The sequence below is a fragment of the Peromyscus maniculatus genome, chromosome 10 (genome assembly GCF_049852395.1).
Source record: "Peromyscus maniculatus bairdii isolate BWxNUB_F1_BW_parent chromosome 10, HU_Pman_BW_mat_3.1, whole genome shotgun sequence".
Lineage (NCBI taxonomy): Eukaryota > Metazoa > Chordata > Mammalia > Rodentia > Cricetidae > Peromyscus > Peromyscus maniculatus.
In genome coordinates, this window is record NC_134861.1 from 83,226,066 (window position 1) to 83,234,298 (window position 8,233).

The 8,233-nt window shown below is 45.7% G+C and overlaps 1 long non-coding RNA gene across 1 annotated transcript; it reads left to right on the forward strand.

The window, feature by feature from the left end:
- The first annotated feature begins 61 nt into the window (after positions 1 to 61).
- Positions 62 to 4,336, forward strand: LOC121820946 (uncharacterized). The gene is made up of 2 exons (XR_006061587.2): positions 62 to 192; positions 1,590 to 4,336. It is a non-coding gene; the product is annotated as an uncharacterized LOC121820946 (long non-coding RNA).
- The last annotated feature ends 3,897 nt before the right edge of the window (positions 4,337 to 8,233 follow it).

Here is an 8,233-nt window from a genome sequence, read left to right on the forward strand (position 1 = left end):
GGCTCCGCGCACATGCGCCGCGCGCACCAGGGCGCTGAGACCGGAGTCCCGGAGGTGGAGGAGAGCGGCCGGCTCCGCCTGGGCTCCGCCCTGGGGGCGGGGCTGCCTGGCGGGTAGGGGTGCGGACCGGGTGCGGACGGGGTGACCTGAGAGCCTCTGGAGTAGAATCAGATCTAGGCCCTCCTGCTCAAGGTAGAGCTGAGATGTTTCTGGAAAGAATGTGATACGTGACTCTAAAACGTGTTGGGACGATGCTGAAGGGGGCGTTCGGGAACCCTCAACCTTGAGATGGGTTCAGAAGGCCAACTCTGTTTTGAACTGAAGCACTGGTTTTGTGTGTGTGTGTGTGTATAATTTATGTTATATAATTCACACACACACACACACACACACACACACACAGAGACACACACACACACACAAAATGAAACCTTCCTTAATAAGACAGTATAGTCACAAATGGATGTGCAGAGATTATAAATAAATAAACGAGTGGTTTGCAGTTTTCCTCCTGTGGCCAGGACCTGTCAAAGGCAAAACAGATAAAGACAAATAGTTCTTAGATTTTAAAAAGTGGAGAGGCTGGTAGTGTGGGAGAACTGTATCAGTGGGGTGTAGCTTGGTGGCAGGGTAATAACCTTGATTGCCCCAACCTCATAGAGATGTGGATACTCCCTCCCCCCAAGCTTTCTATCACGGAAAATTTTAACATATTTCAAAAACTTCAAAATTCAGCCTTTTCAATTTCTTGAAGTAAAGGAACCGTCTTCACATTTTTCATAGTCACTTTTCATTTTTGCCCCATTGCTAGCTCTAAAACATCTTCTTTTGAAGTGTATAATGGCAATCATCCTATGGTATTTATCTTAAACCAATACAGACTAAATTAACCAATTTAATTAATTGTTTTTATTTAAATGTACGTGTGTGCGTGTGGACACCAGACAAGGGCATTGGATCTCCTGGCACTGGAATTCAAGAAGGTTGTAAACCACCATGTGGGTGCTGGGGATTGAACCTGGTCCCTCTGAAAGAGCAGCCAGTGCTCCTGAACAGTAAGCCATCTCTCCAGCCCCAAAACAGACATTTTTAAAAGTAATATTATGATATTACCTTTTAGATTTTTAGGATTATTTTGTTTAAACTTTGGTTTGTTTAACCTGGGCTACTTTTAGATAAGGAAAGCTAAGTATATCCCAGACAAAAACCTTCCTCTGCCCAAGAAGAAAGAGTGGAAAACCTGAGTGGTTTGTACCTTTTATACCTGAACTGTCCAAGACGAGAGGCTCTTCCTCATTTCATCTATGAGACAGAAATCCAAGTGTTTCTCAACCTTCCTAATGCTGCGTGCAACCCTTTAATGCAATTCCTCATGTTGTGGTGACCCCCAACCATAAAGCTATTTTCATTGCTACTTCGTAACTATAATTTTGCTACTGTTATGAATGGTAATGTTAATAGCTGTGTTTTCAGACGTTCTTAGGTTACCCCCTGGTGAAGGGTCATTTGACGCCCTTGGGGTCGCAACCCTCAGGTTGAGAATCATCCTGGAGGTTTGTCTGCCTTCTCTCTCTTTCTTCCTTGCCCAGTTCTCAGGCTGGGGACTAGAGATGCCTCCCAAACCCCAGGTAAGAAATCATCGACCGAGGTATATACTCGCAGCCAGATCTATTAAATGTTTCTTTTTCCATTGCATTTATTTATTTATTGTGTAATAATAAATACACAATATTTATTATTATTGTTGCAGGTACCATGGCCCCAGTGTGGTGGCCAGAAGATAGCTCAGGGGTCAGTTCCCTCCTTCTGTGTAGGTCACTGGGATGGAATTCCGGTAGTCGGGCTTGGCAGCAAGGGTTCTATCCACCCAGTCATCACAGCTCCTATAAACTTTCCTTTCCAGAAAGAAGATGGGCAGTCCCTTCATTGCAGATTATCAGCCCAAGGGAAAACCTGCAGAGTTATTGAAGATTCTCCTTCTCCTCCTTTTCCCTTTTTGTGTCTCTGTGTGTGCTTGTGCAGGCCAGAGGGCGACATCGAGTGTCATTCTGTCACTCTCGGCCTATGTTTTAGACAGGGCCTCTCACTGAACGTGGAGCTCACCGCGTCCACTGGCTTGGCTGTCCAGCAGGACTCCCCAGATGTGTCTCTCTACCTCCCCACACTGGGGTTATGGATGTATACTAATTAATGTACATGGCTTTTACACTGTGCTAGAGAAAGGAACCTAAGTCATTGTTTCACACAGCACTTTACAGAAATCCATCTGCCTCCTGAGTGCTGGGATTAAAGGCGTGTGCAGCAGCAGCAGCAGCAGCAGCAGCAGCCGCCGCCGCCGCCGCCGCCGCCGCCGCCGCCGCCACCCAGCTTTCCTCTTTTTTTTTTTTGTTATTGTTGTTGTTTTGTTTTGTTCAGTAGCTGCAACAATCATTCAAAATGTATTAGTCAAAATTGCCAAAACCCACAGTACATAAAAGGATAACTTGTAGCTTTTTTGTATGTTTGTTTTTGAGACAATGTGTTACTATGTAGCCCTGGTTGTCCTGGAACTCACTATGTAGACCAGTCTAGCCTTGAACTCACAGAGATCTCCTGCCTCTGCCTCCCGGGTGCTGGGGATTAGTCAGGAGTAAAACCAAAATTCTAATAGAAAACTCCTTTTTACATAGAGGAAGTTGGAAGGGTTGTAAAGGAGAAAAGAAGCTGGAGAATTATTCATTTGGCTAACAAACATGCACTGTTATTTTTCTGTTCCACGTAGAGTGCTATATATGCCTCGTACATTCAGAGATGTCATGGGCTTTCAGGTGAACTAGAGTGATGTGTACTTTACCAGGCAGTGGTGGCGCACACCTTTAGTCCCAGCTCTCGGGAGGCAGAGCCAGGTGGATCTCTGTGAGTTTGAGGCCAGCCTGGTCTACAGAGCAAGATCCAGGAGAGGCATAAAAACAACACAGAGAAACCCTGTGTGGGGGGGGGGGCAAAAAGTGCTGTTTACTTGGGTTTATGTATAATAACGTTTTGGAACATTGTAGCACTGCCAGCAGGGTGGCACATGCTTTTAATCCCAGCACTTGGGAGGCAGAAGCAGGAGAGCTCTGTAGGTTGGAGGGCAGCCTGGTCTACATAGTCAACCAGGACTGCCACAGAGCAATTCTGTCTCGGAAATAAGGAAACATATTATTTAAAACTCCACTATAAATGGCTGTGTGTGTTCTGTTTGGATTACATCTGGTGCTATTCGAGTGATGTTGGGAAGGGTTTAGTCGATAAGGACTAAGTAACGCGGAGAAGCCAGGCAGGCTTGATGTACGATGAGTTCCAAGGAAGGTAAAACGGCAAGCGTCAAAGCTCAGGTACAGAGATTGCTTCAGAGAGCAGAGAGCACTGCTGTTTATCTGTAAGTTAATCATAAAACGCTGTTTTCCGGTTCTGTTGTAGCGATCTCTTAGGCATAGCGCTGGCGGGTTGTCAACCGACTTCCTTGATGGCTTTTCAGGTAAAGCTGGTCTACATTGCTGGAAACACTAGTTGGGGGAGAGTACGGAGAAAAGCCGTCAAGCCTTCACAGCTCTGCAGAAGACATTACTATGAGCTGGGGGGAGCTAGAAGGGGGCAATTGCTCTCGTTGCTAATAAAGGAAGAGTTCATTTTATTATCTGTGCCCTTCCATTGTGAGAGGTGAGCATGCGCTTCCTCTGATGTGTAATGAAGCCGAATTCATCTCAAAGGACCCCCCCACACACACCCCTCTTTGCATTTGAAAGGAACTAAAAATCGTGAGCCACACATGGCAGCGAGCCCGGGGTGGCAGAGGGAATTGCAGTCATGCAGCACCATAAAGAAATGGTGCCCATTTGTGTGACCTTGGGTTGAGGTGCGAGGCCACATCCAAGATTAAAGGAAGTTTATTAGGTTGAGTGGATGCAAAGGAGCTTGAAGAATTGGGGCTCCCAGTTATTTCCAGGAACAGACAAAGAACCAGCTTTGTTACCGCCATCGCTCCCCGTTCCTTTTATCCGAGAGGAAACCTGGCCCTCTAGAGTTACGAACGCAGACTCGGCAATGACGCGAGCCTTGCTTCAGCGGTTGGCTTCCACTCGCGACGAAGAAATCTACACCAAGCAGTTTTTGTCTCTCACATGGATTCCGTCTGTGAAGGAAGAAAATATACTTACTTATGATTGACAGCTGACAAAGTAGTACATTTCCAAATGCTGCCACATCTCCTCTGGTTAAAATTGAACCAGGCCCTCTGGGAAAGACAGCAGTTGGTTACTTATTTGAATGAAATGTTCTGTCAAGAAAGGATAGTTTCAATAAAAAGTAAACCAGATGTTTTATATTTATTTTTTAATTGCATTTTATTAATTTGGCAGGGTTGGGGCGGGAGCACGTGGAGGTCAGAGGACAGCTCACCAGAGTCAGTTCTGTCTCTATACCCTGTGGGGATCAGGGATCAGGCTGTCTGACTTGGCAGCGAGCACCTTTCCTGCCCCATATTTTTTCTTCGGGAGACTGCGACTTGCTGTGTGGTGCGGTCACCCAGCTGAAGGACCTGTGAACGCCGAGTCAGCGCGACTCTGAGAAGTGCAGTCTGGGACTCCTTAGAAGGTGGAAGGATGGGGTATGGCCTCTTCTAGCCATGCTCATGAAAGCAGGTGGAAGAGGTGCTTGCCGTTCAGCTGCTGAGCAGTTATGTCTCATGTTTCTTCCAGAACAGCAAACAGTAGTTTATGACCATCTAGCCCCAGATAGAAAATGTGAGGACTATGAACTCTTGCTCAATAGGCACCATCCTCAATCATCACCACTTCTATATAGAGGACACATAAACAGGGTGAAAAAGAACCAGGGAAACTGCAAGAGTGGACCTGCACACATGCAAGTGTGTTTGCACACTGCTTCTACCTCAGCTTACTCTAGTGCAGGAGTGTATCTGCACACATACAAGTGTGTGTCCACACTGCTTCTACCTCAGCTTACTCTAGTGCAGGAGTGTATCTGCACACATACAAGTGTGTGTGCACACTGCTTCTACCCTCAGCTTGCCCTAGTGCAAGAGTGTATCTGCACACATACAAGTGTGTGTTCACACTGTTTGCTTCTACCCTCAGCTTACTCTAGTGCAGGAGTGTATCTGCACACATACAAGTGTGTGTCCACACTGCTTCTACCTCAGCTTATTCTAGTGCAGGAGTGTATCTGCACACATACAAGTGTGTGTTCACACTGTTTGCTTCTACCCTCAGCTTACTCTAGTGCAGGAGTGTATCTGCACACATACAAGTGTGTGTCCACACTGCTTCTACCTGAGCTTACTCTAGTGCAGGAGTGTATCTGCACACATACAAGTGTGTGTCCACACTGCTTCTACCTGAGCTTACTCTAGTGCAGGAGTATATCTGCACACATACAAGTGTGTGTGCACACTGCTTCTACCCTCAGCTTGCCCTAGTGCAAGTGTGTATCTGCACACATACAAGAGTGTGTGCACACTGCTTCTACCCTCAGCTTACTCGGGTGTCATCCGGTCCTCGAGGTAGATGCTGTTCCCACGTTCTGGTGTATCCCTTTCAGGACGGCCACGCAGTGTTTTTTCACGTGTAAATTTGGTGACTTCCCTGTGCCTGGGGTTCTGACAAGTTTTGTACCTGCTCTGAAAGGGCATGCTGAAGCTGCCGTCCTCCTAAACTGAGAAGAAAATAAAAAGGAAGCACAGTAAGTGAGTGAGAGCGAGCCTGTATTACAAGGAACAGGGGACACTGAGGAAAAGACACAGACGAAAGCCAGCAGTAAATCCGTGAGAACATCTGGCAGAATGTCCTCCTTCTTCAGCAACACAGCTTAGAACGTAACTTTAAGGTTGTTTTCTTTTTCCATATAATTTGCTTCCAGGGGAAATTCATGTTCCTCAGGAAAGACACTGCCCTATGTCCCTTTATGCCAAACTAAAGTATAAACAAATATCACAGCAGAGTTGGAGGGTAGAAACATACAAATAAAACACAAGACTTTAAAATCAGACATTTTCATATGGCTGTATCACATCTAGCTTTGGGACTTTGATGAAGGCATTTCTCTCTCTGAACTTTGTTTTTCTAATTAGAAATACCGAGATAATGCTAACTACCATGTAGAGTGATGAGGTACCTCATTCATTACGTAGGGAGACCCGGTAACTGGTGACTATCATTATTTTGTTAGTTATTGTTAAAATGGTAATGGTAGTGGCTTTGTGTGTGTCTTCCCTCCAATTCCATCTCAGTATTTACCTGTTGATAATCTGTCTTGACTCCAAAGGAGTATAAGGCAGCTGCCATCAAAGGGAAACAAATTTTCTTTTAAACAAATTCTGTGGAGAAGGGAACTGTCAGGCTTAAGTTACGCTTTAAGAGGCCTGTTTAGCATATCCAGCGTGTGGGACAGGAATATGCCCAGCGGGACAACAGCACATAGGAGGGATGCGGGTTTGGGGTTTGGATTGGTTGGCTTTTGGTTTTTTGAGACAAGATTTCACTCTTGCCCACAGTGGCCTGGGAACTTGCTAGGTAGTCCAGGCTGGACTTTGAACTTGCAGGGAACATCCCACTTCAGCTTCCTGTGAGTGCTGTTATTATAGATCTGCACTATGGTTTATTTGTAATATCTCTAGCACAAAAAAAAAAATGTGCAAACAGCCAATGGTAAATTAGATTCTGGATAGGATTTTTTCCCCTAATGAATATAGAAATATATACATTTTCAAATTTCTCTTCATGTGCATAGGTGTCTGTGTGAGTGTGTGCCACTGCTCTCAGAGGTCAGGAGTGGCATCATATCTCTTGGAGCTGAAGTTACAGCCAGCTGTGACCTGTCTAACACGGGTGCTAGGAACTTGGGTTCTCTTCGGAGAGCAGCAAGCACTCTTAACCACTGAGCCACCTCTTCGGCCCAGACACTTGAGCTTGGGAATAATCTTCCTGTGTGGTTTTAACTGTATTTGTAGGTTCCTTTTATAACAAACACTAGAAGCCGGAGGAAGTGCAATTACAGCAATTTATATCGTCATTTAAACAAAAGCCATACCTTTACTTATGGGATAACATGGGAAATGATTCAACCAGTGTAGAATCCGCTATGCTCAGCTGCAGTCACTATTCTGTCTGCTTTAGGGGAGAGTGGAGCTGCGCCTCTAGTGCTCCTGTGGACTCACCTCAGGGCAGATGCAAGACAAACAGCCCACCACAGAGCTACAGCAGCAGCCCCTCTACCTACTACAATAGCCGTGATTTAATCTAGATTTCAGGATGGGATCAACTGGAATTCACAGGCCTAACTAGGTTTGGTTTGGTTGGTTGGTTTATTGTTTCTGTGTGGTTGGTTGGTTTGAGACAGGGTCTAACGATGTAGCCCTGGCTGGCCTGAAACTAGCTGTGTGTAGACCAGGCAGGTCTTAAATTCTCTATGTAGCTCGGACTAGCCTTAATGTCACAGAGATCCACCCGCCTCTGCCTTCTGATGCTGGGATTAAAGGCGTGTGCCACCGCACCTGGGTTGGGAGGGTTTTTGTTTGTTTTGTTTTTATGAACATGAAATAGTTGGGAGCCTAAGTTCTCATAAGAACTGTCCCCAGAAATTTCCAAGAAAGTTAATTTTATTCCCCCCACCACTGCCACCACCTATGACACTCCTTGTACTCTGTGGGCATCGTCCGAAGCTCTAGCTCTCACTCCATTAAATGTGTATGCTGAGGGTATTTCAGCAGTGTACCCAGCCGTGGTGTGGTCTGGTCTTCTGCGGTACTTCCCACACAAGGGTTTGTTGCTTTGCCATTCACTGAAATTCTGTGAATCTGATGGTGAATCTGACCTAATCCTTTTTCACAACATGGAGTTGGGAGTTATCTATATTATCTGAGATAATTCCTTCCAGAAACAACAATGTGCACTTTTTGTGCCAGAGACATCTGCAAATGAATGTAGTCCTTTCTTTCAAGGTTCTCACAGTCGAGTATGGAAAACAGATAGGAAGCCAACTGTAGAAGGGTGCAATTAGTGGCTGTAATAAACTTTCCTTAGGACGCCATTGGACTTCAAAGGAAGGGCATTTCGCATGCTTATGGAATGGAAGATGACAAGAGGTTGACATCAAAGTTGGATTGTAAAGAAATAAAGATTAACAAAATAAAGGAGAAGCCTGCTATTCAAAGCCTAGGGAGCTTCCCCCCCCCCCCCCCCCCCCCCCCCCCGCC